The following is a 12172-nucleotide window of genomic DNA, read 5'->3' on the forward strand; positions in this document are numbered from 1 at the left end:
GATAAAGCACAGGGAGATCAGCTCGGTGCTTTGTGACCAGCTAGAGGGGTGGGATAGGGAGGGTGGGAGGGAGGGAGCTGCAAGAGGGAAGAGATATGGGGATATATGTATATGTATAGCTGATTCACTTTGTTATAAAGCAGAAACTAACACAAAAATGTAAAGCAATTATACTCCAATAAAGATGTTAAAAAAAAACAAAAACAAACAAAAAAGTTAAAGAAGTTATCTCTAGGTTGGTTTCTCTCTCCCTCTCTCTCTCCTTCTTATTCCTGAACATATAATCAGCGCCAGGCCAAAGGTCACCCAAACTTAAATATTCTGTTCTGATTCAATGCCTGGGGTCGTATATCAGGATGGCCTCCACGAGAGGAGGCCCGCAGACTGCATGCATCCCAAAAGATGTGTTTTGTTTGGCATGCTCAATATTTCAGGATTGTTTTTTGGCAATTTGAAAATATTAAAAAAAAACAAGGATATTTTGCATTTCAAAACATCAGCTGTTTTAGTTTCTCTTGAACATGCAGAAGCTCTGCCAACTCTAGGCGCACAGTCTGACCTGCAGCCACGCAGGGCTGGAGCTGAGAAGCGGCTGCCCTGTGTGAACAGAGCATGCGCCCCCTCTCTAATTCACCTCCGACCCACCACTTCCTCTTCTCCGCCAGGCACGGAGGCAGGCTGTCATTTGCAGTTTATCTCCCTTTGCACTGCTATTTTCATAATTCAGATGGGTATGTGCTCTCTAGTTTGCCACAAAGACTAGTGTACCACACCCACTAGATTTATTTCAGTTGCCTTCCAAGCTCCTGTAGTCACTAGGTCTGTGTCTCTGACCCCTACCCTAAGGGCACAAGGCTGGTCTTCGACATAGGCAGGGTCTGTAGCTGCCAGCACTGATCGGTGAGACAGATTGCCAACAGAAAGCCCCTATGCCTTAAAAATAGCTTTCCTGGGGCCTGCCTGTCTGAAATTCACACTGTCAGTCACTCTTTAGGTTAAAGAAAGTAGGCTTCCCCTTTCAAAAATGAAAACGTGTGAACTTGGGAGGGGCAATCCATTCTACTGGTTTCCAGGAACACGAAGGGGAGAGGGTCTGCGGCAGAAGGGCTTTGGAAGGAATTCAGGATTGCTAACATTGTTCAAGTTACTTAGCTAGTCTCCAGCAAAAGAGAGAGCGCACGGGAGCGAATGGGACACAGAATAAGTAAACTTCGCTGAGAGTAGGCCAAGAAGAAGTGCTCAGCAGAGCCTGAGGGCACACCCAGGGCAGGCAGGCGCTGGTGACCCCGCGGGCGAAGGAGGGATGGGGAGTGCAGAAAAGCATCCGCCTATGGTGGCCAGCGGGCCCTTCAGAGAAAGGACGAGTTCCGTTCTTTAGAAAAGAGGGCTCGGTTGGGTGTAACTCACAGGTGGTGTGAAGGCTGGAGCTCTATAAACAGATCCTCTTGCAGTTACCAGAGGCTATTTTTGATCCTTGCAACATCATATGCCCGGCAGACAGTGCCCCTGTTGGAAAGCAGAGTCAAGCGACACAGCAATTGGCAGCTCCCCTAGGGAGAGGGCTTTCTGTTGGTTTTTTTCCGTTCCGGCACACTCTGCACTGCCCCTTCCCCCTTCCCATCCTGCAAGCCTGGCATGCACTAGCAACAATCCCTCCCCAGCTCCCTGAAGCCCTGGGCGGTCTGTGGAAAGTCGGGTGGGATCCAGTGGCCGGGCAGCTGCCCAAACTATCTGGTCCACCACTCCCCGCCCTGCCACTCCCAGCAGCAGCTGGGTGCCAGGACTCTCCTGCTTCCATCGCCTCTCCCCCCTCACAGGCCTCACTCACAGGCAGCTCTTTCATGCGTCTCTGACCTGGCCGTTCTCTCGGGGCTTCGAGTAGAAGGGGCTCAGCCATTCAGGGAAATGGCAGTTCTGAATACGTGGGGAGGGGGCTGGCCCAAGTTGGGGAGCTCATCAGTTTGGTGTTAGAGGAGCACCAACCAGAGGTCTGTGCAATCTGCATGGGGAGTGAGGAGGCAGTGGGGGAATGAGGGGAACGGATGCAGGTGGTAAGAGGGGATGGAAAAGTCGGGGGAAGGACTCTGCCTGCCTTAACAGTTTACTCCACGTCTCCCCCCTCTTACTGACCTCCAGCCCCGGCCATGTCCCCTGTGCCTCTTGGGGAGCCTCCCAACCTCCACTTGCAGGTGTTGTTCAGGGGCCCAGCTCTTTCCTCCAACTTGCCTCCTACTACCTGGGCCCAGGCTGCATCATGCTGATTTACAGCTTAGTCAGATGAGCGCTTAACACCCACCTCCCCTCAGCCTTGGCAGCTTACATTTCCATGATAGTGACAAGAAGGGTGGAAATACTTATTATCTATTTTATATTGAAGCCAATCCTCCCAGGGCCCACACTAGTCCTCTCCAGCAGAGGTAGGTACTTGGAGAGGATGCATGAACTTTTCAGGCCACTGGGAGTGCTTGGGAAGGGGGAATTTACTCAAGTCAACCCTCGATTCCTCCTGTGATTTATCCACTTCGCCGATTATCTGAGAATGATGCCTTTCTCTAAGTTGGTTTCCCCTGCCTTCCAGCTGGTTTCTGAGCTGTCCTCCCCGCCCCCCAACACCGCTCCCATGACAGCCTGTGGCTGTGTGCTTAAGGAATGCAAAGTTGAACATTTGCCTACGCAAATGGAAATACAGAGGAAAATTCGATGGGGAAAAGGGGCACATACAATCCTTTGATTCTTTCCTGTGTCAGCCAGAAATGATTTGGGGCCTTCAATTAAATTCCCAAATTCCAACTGCACACCACGTGCAAAAGCCTTATGTTGGTAGCTAGAGAGGCAGTACTTTTCTTTGTCCTACGTGGCTTCTTTTTGTTTCTCAGCGGTCCCAGGGACAAAAGAGAGTTAAATATGCATGAAACAGATTGACCCATAATGCAAATTATACATCATCATCAGCATCACGACAAAGATAGCTAACGCTTACAGAGAACTTACTATGTGCCAGGCACAGTTCAAAGGGCTTTACATGCATGGCCTGAATCATCACATTTCTGATTTGACATATTATTGACCCTGTTTTGGAGGAAAGGAAACTGAAATACAGAGACGTTCAGTGACATGCTTAAGGTCATGCAGCTGGTACCTGGGCAGCCTTTATCCAGGCTCCATGGGCCTGACACCACACTATATCTCTCACTGCCACACATTCTGTTGTTTCTGCTTTCCACTGTTACAGAGCCACCGTCAAACTTAATGGCCTAATACAACCATCATTTTCCTTGCTTGTGATTCTGTGGGTCAGGAATCCCAACACAGTATGGATAACTTGTCTCTGTTCCATGATCTCCGGGGCCTCAGCTGGCATGACTCAAACAGCTGGGGACTGGTCAGGATGGCTTGACTGGGCTCCTGTACCTGGGGCCTCGGTTCTCACTGTCTACTGGGACACTGGATTCTCCTCTACATGGCCTTTCCATGTGGCTAGCTTGGGCATCCTCAGAGCATGGTGGTCTTAGAATAGTCAGACTTCTTACATGGTAGCTGGCTGCCCCTGAGAAAATGCAGAGGCTTTTAGGCTTCTGAAAAAGCTAGACCAGGAACTGGGCACAGTATTACTTCTACCACATTCTACTAGTCAAATAAGACATGAGACCGAACCATCTCCAAGAGGAGAAAAAAGAGACTCCGCTCTGATGACTGGAGTGCCACGCTGGTACATGGAGACTACCATACTATTTATATACACACTATTTATATTATGTTTTATGTATACATGTTAATTCATTACCTCATATGTTTGTATATATACACACACAAAAATTGATTTAAAAAGCCAAAAATTGCAGATATTTTGACCAATACTCTGCAACCATTGGCCCCATTTCAGGATGCTTAGTGAGTGTTGGAATTCATTCCCAGGTCTGGATTCTATCAAGTGTTTTAGTGCCTTTTCCAGTAGCTCAGCCAGCTCTCCCAGACCCCAGTGACTTAGAGGACCGTGATTCTAGGGTTGAGCCTGGGCCCTACTTGCATGAAATCGCTTGTTTCTTCTGAGACAGAAACCAGGGGGCTTCTCAAATAAGGTTCTATCCCAAGGCAGTAAACCCCTGGGACTCACACAGGAAAAGCCAGCCAGCCTGGCAGACCTCATTGCTTTAAGTGAGGCTTCAGCCACTGAAGATTCCTGGCTGTGTGGTGCCAAGGGAAAATAATGGACCAAAGGAACTCAGGAAGCATGAATGTGTAATCCTGATTCTGCTTCTTTGCATGTGAGTAGGGGGCAGACATGAAGGAGGTAGCAGAACGGTGTGGAAGCTATTTGTGCGTTATCATGTCACCTCACCGCCTAGCCTATGGACCCCAAATGACCATGAATAAAGTGATACTTTATTGTCTCCCTTCCCCCAGAGGTGCTTTTGTTATCTCCTTTCCCCTCCTCAAAATAGGCAGGGCCTTTGGCATAAAGTGTCACTCCACTGCCATACCCAGCCTCTTCCCACTCTTAGCCTAGCTACTGATAGCTCATTCATTCATTCAACATTTACTGAGGGTTAATATGTGCTAGGCACTGCTCTAGGCACTCAAGATACAGCAGTGAACACATCAGACCAAAATACGTACCCTAGGGGAGACTACGTTCCATTGAAATGAAACAGACAATAAACGAATAGGCAAAATACACAGCAAGTTAGCTGTTGAGTGTTATTAGAGAAAAATGAAGGAAGGAAAGGAAGGTAGAGATGCTGGGATGGTTTTGGGGGGGGTGTGACAATTTGGAAGGCCTCTCTGAGAAAGTGACATCTGAGCAAAGACCAGAAAGAGGTGAGGGAGGGAATTACCTTGAGAATAGACTCCAGGAAGAAAAAGACAGAAGCAAAGAGAACAGTTAGGAGGCATGGCAGATTGGATTAGTGTTCTTAATTTTCCACTCCCTTCCTGTTACAGAATCTTGATGCATCCCTTCGTCATGTGACTTTGCAGTACTTCCTTCTAGAACAAGTAGACTATATTTCACCACCACATTGTCGCTGAACATGGCCACATGACTTGCTATGTCCAGTGGAACGTCAGTGGACATGATGCTAGAAGAGATTTTAAATGTACTTGCCTGATTTAGCTTGGCCTCTTGTACACCTGCCATCTGCTGTGAGGAGAACATGCCCCAGCTGACTGCTGGTCCTAGAATAAAGAGATACATGGGGAGGATATGAACTTGACTCTCAGCCTGAAGCAGAGTCATTCCAGCCAACCCACAGACCACTGAGCAAGCAAAATAAATGTTGTAAGCAATTAACATTTGGGGGTTGTTTGGCGATATCATCATAGCAGTAGCTGACTGATAGAGGAGGTCATGCAATAATCCAGCTAAGAGATGACGATGCTTAAGACCAAGGTGATAGCAGTGAAGGTGATAGAAAATGATCAGATTCTGAAGACAGAACTGACAGTATTTGCTGATGAATTAGATGTGGGGTATGAAAGAGAAGCAGCGACAGAAAGAACATTCGAGGGCAACTCCAAACCATTTGGCTTGAGCAACTGGAAAGACAGAGTTATCATTTAATAAAATGGAAAAGGCTTAAGGTGGAGCAGGTTTGGGGGGAGGGGGGATATCAGAAATTCAGCTTTGGACATAATGAGCTTGGCAGGCCTATTAGATAACTCATAGTTCAGCATTTCCTCACAGACTGTCCTAAGTTTTATACTTTGAAAGAATAACAATACCTCCATCTCCCTGAATTGTTTGGAAAGCTCCAAAGCCCCCCACACCCCTGCCACTGGCCCTTCACTCCATTACCATACCTAGTGGTGGTTTTGAGATTTTTGCATCGAAGGAGTTTAAAGAATGCAATCTGTTTAAAAGGGAGCTAGGGGGCTTTTCTTGATGCTGCCTTTGCATAAAAAGCACATGGTTTTCACTTGGCTTGTGTGCTACAAAGCAATGAAAAGAGCAATTTTTTTCTAAAGATGGTTTTGTTTACATATTACATAAGCTTGAGAAAATATCACTTTTCTATATCAAATAATGCAAATCAGGAGGAAGTTCTTATGGCCAATCTCACACCACAAATTAGAATGAAACCTCCCAATAGCCAAGGACCACAGAGCACCATTGATAGGACGATCTACTTTGCTCCAAGGCGCTAGGTTGCTGAGAGTGCAGTGATTCAGCAGATTGTATTTCTGTCTGAATTTATTGTCACCCATGCCTGAGGGTATATTATACCTCCCCATCCAGTTCAACTCAGGAGTAGCCATGAGACTTGCTTTGGCCAATGAAATGTGGGTGGAAGTGACTATGCCACTTCCAAGCAGAAGCTTTCAGAGCCCTAGCATGATAACAGTATGGTCTGTCTTCTCTCTGCTATGTGAACACCAATATCCCAGATAAGGGCCACTCTGTGAACCTGGGTCCCAGGGTGAAGATGCATGGAGCACAACCATTATCAACCCATGGCCAACATGTAAAAATATGAGCAAGAAATACATCTTTGTCTTGGGGAGTCATTTGTTACTGCAGCATGACTTAGCCTAAACTGACTACTACTGAGTTGTAAATGGGACAGATGTGGTCATTGCCCTCACAGAACGTACAAATCAATAAAGAAAGCAGTAAATAAGTAAGAAAAATAAGAGAAAGAGAGGGAAATTACTGCAAGAAATAGTATGTAGTGAAAATGACTACCTGGTGTGTGTGTGTGTGTGTGTGTGTGTGTGTGTGTACCTACTTTACATAGGTAGTCAGGTAAGGTAGACTGCTGACCCTTGACCCACAGAGCAAAAAGCCAACTCTTCCTCTCTTTTTCTCTCTTCTCCATCTTCTCCCTTTTCCTCTTCTCTTATCATTCCCTACCATAAAGTCAAGTCTCATCTATCTCATCTTCCTCCCCATGATACTTTCTCCAGATTCTGTCTTTCTTTTCTTTCAACTCTCCACATTTCTGTACATAGGTATATGTGCGCATATGTGTACACTCACGTACACTTGCGCACATGGAGACACACACCCAGAGGCAGTGCTTTGGAGACTGAACTTGATAATCATAACCCTGGGAGCCCTGCTTATCCTACCAGAATTGCTGCACTGCTTTAATTACAGCCATTATTCACAATACCTCACACATTTTCTGTCTTGTTGACAGTATTTGGGAAGCAGCAGCTGCTCCCTTACTTTCACATTGATTGCTACTGTTTTGCCTTGCAAAGGAATATTAAATATCACAGTTAAACACAAGTCTTCTTCAAGACAGCTTCTGCTCCCAGCCATTCAGATCCCATCTCTCTCATTCAGCTGAGTTCTGCAGAGCACTTTCAGATTGGTTCCTCGGCTCGAGTTACTTCAAAATGTCTGGCTTTGATTTGATTCCAACCCCCCTCAAATCTCACAACATCTCTGCTGCTTCTGTGACTGCCTTACCCTCCAGTTTCTATTGGTCCATTTCAAGACGGCCTACCTTCTCCCAGGCCAACTCTCTGTGACTTTATTCATGCATTCCATGAGGCTTTTAAGGACTTTGGGAGAAATCCCTGACCCCCAACCCTAGCTCATAGCTCCTGAAATGACACGAATCGTAGTGCATTCCTTCACCTTAAAGCTTCCAGGCCAAGTGGTTTATACATTTTTTTAAAACATATCATGGACCCATTAAGTATCTGATCAGATGTATGACTGCTTTCCTTAGAAAAATGCACATACCCACAACATTTTACACACAATTTCAGAAGATTCTTGGATTTTCTAAAGTCCATTCACGCACCACCTGTCAAGGGGTACAAGAGTCCCAGGTGAGGTTAGTTGATGACAACACCAATCCCCCTGGGAAAGGTCAGCATCTATCGGTGGGAATGAGTATAACAGATTCGTTCCGGAGGCTTTAACAAAGAGGGTAACATAAGAATGCAGGCAAACGCCAGGACTTCCCTGGCGGTCCAGTGGTTAAGACTCCGTGCTTCCAATGCAGGGGGCATGGGTTCCATCCCTGGTTGGGGAACTAGGATCCCACATGCTGCGCAGCATGGCAAAAAAAAATTTTTAAAAAGGTTGCCTGGCTTCAATTCTGCCTTTCTCCAACTCTCTGCTTTCTGCCATCTGACCCACTCTCAGGCCCTTTCCTCACTACAGTCCTCTCTCAGAGGACCTGATGCCCAAGGGCAGCTCCCCAAAGCACGCAGGATGGACCACCAGGCCTGAGATTTGCCACATGTTTTGAAGTTCCAGGCCAGTTGACAAGGCTGGCTCAAGCACCAGCACTTTCCCTGAACCCATTCTTTTCATTTCTGAGAACTGTGAGAAGCATGTGCTTTCAACCCAAGGTTAGCCTGACAGTGTGGCAATGACGGCAGTGGACACTGGCCTCTAGAGTTTAACATCTGAGTACTTATTTACAGTTTTGGACTTCTCCTGGCCAGTGTCGGAAAGTTGCTGATTTTTCTCCCTGACTGGTAAGCTCTGACAAGCGGAAAAAGTTATGCAGATGGGAAATAATGTGCTTCCTGCCCTGGAAGGCATTCTAGGGTTTCCCTTGATTTTCATAAATAAACAGGCCGATCTGGGATAGAAGGGTGGATATACAGAATTGCAGCTAAGAGGCTGAACTGATTGAAAAATATGGAAGGGTGCTTTTAGGGGACCCCACAAATATAAATGAGGTGTTAGGGGGCGTGAATATTGTGGCTGATTGGCTGAGAATGAGAGGCTGTGGTGGAAAGGCAGAGGATTTGGAGGACCCCTATCCTGCTATGAGCTGTGTAACCTTGGACAAGCCACTTTTCCAGCCTGAGAATCGCTTTCCTGGATGTCAGAATCTGGCAGACCTGTGGTCCTTTCATTTCTAACTCTGTCATGCACGTACTTCCTGAAACTTCTCACCAATCAAGTAAGTGGAGTGGCCTCCTGGTTCAGAATCCCCCCTTCTGTTAGGGAGAAATCTTGGTGAAGTAGTTAAGAGCACGGGATCAGGGAGCAGACTGTCTGGCTTTCCCACCCCTAGATGTGTGACTTCGGGCAAATCCCTTATAACCTCTCTGAGCCTCAGTTTCCTCATCTGTAATATGGGAATGAGAGTGTCCCCTCATTCGCTTGTTGTGCAGCTTAAGTGAAATAATGTGCATTAAATACTTAGATCACTTTTTGGCACATGGTAAGCACTGAATATGTGCTAGTCATGATTATTTTTCCCTGAGGATGATCCTTTTTATACGTAAAGGTGGAACTCCCCACACACACCCCCAGTAGCCTGCCTCTGCTAAGGGACTCTGCCCTCCCGTCATAGCTGAATAAGTCTGAGACAGATCCTTGGCACAGATTGGATCAATGGAATTCTCTCTCCAGGAAACATGAACTGTGAAAACTGTGAATGGAGCAAGTCAGAGAGGACAAGATGTTGGAGTTGAGTCACTTTAATGGTAGCACTTTGGAGCAGACACTGAAGACAGGTTTTTTTTTGGCCCTTACAATGTCTTTTGTTTTAATGTGGATTACTAGTGAATATTTTAAAACAGAGAATGTCAAATAACAATCCACAATTCTGACTTTACTGGATCTGGTGGCACTGTGCCAAATTTTTACATGGCAACAACTGGCTAGAAGGAAGTAACAACTGCTCCAGATCACTATAGCTCACTTCAACCCTACTTGACCCCCTGAATTTGTGATCCTTGCTCTTCAAGGGCATGCTACTGGCGTATCTTGGTTTCTGCTGTTCCTGGGCCTTGATTATTTCACTCTACCTTTGGTCCTGTGAGATACCCCAGAATCCCACAAAGCATTCCACTCAATACTTTGTACTCCCCTGAGCTACCTGGAGTGTCTGTTACTTGCAGCCAAAAGATAAAAGACTATCAGAATGGCTGGACTCCCATGGTAGAGCCTCTAATGTGACTGGTTCCAAAGAGCCAGCAAATTTCATGAAGCAGTCTTCAGACATTCTGATTTAGTTGCCTGATTGTCAAGGGTTGTAATCATGAATTTCTCTACCTGGCATTTCTATATACTAGTATCTAAGAGAACGTGTGTTCTGACCTGATTTTCCCAGACAGATCCAAATTCAAACATTTAGTTCTATTATTCCCAAAATTACAGTTGTATTTTTTCAGATCATGTGTCCTAATCTGGATGTTGAAAAATATACTCACCACCTACTTCAAATCCTAAGATATTTTTTTCATCATTTGAAGTAGCTCTGAAACATTTGGAGAGGGCATAATGAAACCACTTGAAATCAATTTTTAAATCTGTTAAAGCTCTATTTAAAAGTGGTTTTCAATAAACATCTTCCTGAACATGTGTAATATTATGTTCTCTCTGCCTAGAATGCACTATTGTCCCTCTCCACATGTGAAAATGCTACTCAGGCTTCAAAGTTCATCTCAGAAGCTACCTTCTAGATAAAATTTCTCCCTCCCACCTAGGGAGACTATTCACTTCCACCGGTGTGCTCCCGTAGCCCTTTATACACTTTGAATATAGCACTTAACACGTGGTATTACAAATATTGGTTTATTATCTGTCCCTCATACAGACAAGTGAGAGCTCTTGTTTGTGAGCTCCTTGAGGGTAAAAGTCATGTCTTAGTCATCTTCGTATCCCCAGCATCCAACTCATGGTAGATGCATTGCCCACGTTTTCTGTACGTTGTTTGTTGTTGAATTAATTGAATTTAGACTAGAAAAAATTCCTGAGAAAGATGTTTCCATAGAGTTTACATACAGGTGGTAAACATGGATTACAAATACTCAATGACAATGAATAACAGGATATTCAGTGTCACCTACAAATGAAAACAAGAGGCATACAGCACAAATAACTGTTTTTTGTGGGTTTTTTTTGCACTGTACAGATAGATTAAAGGAAATGGTATAGCTATTAGGAAGAGATAGAAAAAATGTTAACATATCAAAAATAAATATATTTCCAAAATATAGAGTTTTATGAAAAATGTTAAATTTAAAAAAAAATGTTTTGTGGAAAAGTACATGTGCCTTCAACTGAAGGTGACCAGTTGAGAAAGTTATAGGTTACTAAAGCACATGAAAATAAAGGATGAATCAGAGATGGAGGCAGACTTGGGCAGAGCATAGAAGTTTTTATAAATACCTTCAGAATGGGAAAACTTAGCCCAGAAGAGGAATGGAGACATGGATAGTCTGAAAGACCAAGAGTGGAATCCTCTTTCCTGGAGGCTGGAAAATCAAAACTAAACACTAAATAGCTCTATGAACTGAAGCCGACTGAATAAACCAGATGAGGCTCTGAGAGAGGCATCTGTAAGCATCTAGAGACTTCATAATTGACCTTCTGTGGAGCCTCAGAACCCAGGACAACTTTAGGAGAAATTGAACACATCAAGATGAAAAAATATGAGAAGCCAGAAGGTGAATCTAGAGTTAAATTAAGCTGTGCTGTACAAGTAAGGGAATGATAAACCCTTATATTAGATTATTTATTTTCCAGATCATAGCCCAAAATAAGATGCCAAAACTCTGTGATTGCAGAACCAGTGGGCTGGTGATCCCTGAAGACATATATTTGCATAAGTTGATACACATGGTGGAGATTTTTGGGGTGGAGGAGGCAGGAGCCTAAGGAGAGATGACGAGAATGGAGGAAATATTACTATATGAGTTATCTATCACTGCACAAAAAATTACCATAAACTTAGTGGCTAAAAGCAACACACATTTATTATCTCGCAGTTTCTGTGAATTGGGAATTTGGATATAGCTTAACTGGGTCCTTTGTTTCAGGGTCTTTCACAAGGCTGCAATCAAAGTGTCAGCCAGGGCTGGGGTCTCATTGGAAGGTTCGACTGGGTAAGGGTCTCGTTCCAAGTTCATGTGGTTGTTGGTGTGGTTCTGTTCTTCATGGGTTGTTGGATTGAGAGCCTCAGTTCCCTTCCCACTGCTGACTAGAGGCCTCCCTCAATTCTTTGCCATCTGGGTCTCTCCAACAGGTTGCTTGCTTCATGGAAGCATGCAAACCATGAAGATACTAGAAAGAATCAGCCAGCAAGACAGTTAAAATCTTATGTAACATAATCACAGAAGTGAATTCCCATCACCTTTTTCATATTCTATGGGTTAGAAGCAACTTTCTAAGCCATCCTACACCCAAGGAGAGGGGATTATGCAAGGATATACCAGGAGATAGGGATTATTAAGGGCCATCTTAGAGTCT

Source organism: Balaenoptera physalus (assembly GCF_965194825.1).
Source record: "Balaenoptera physalus genome assembly, chromosome: X".
Taxonomy (NCBI): domain Eukaryota; kingdom Metazoa; phylum Chordata; class Mammalia; order Artiodactyla; family Balaenopteridae; genus Balaenoptera; species Balaenoptera physalus.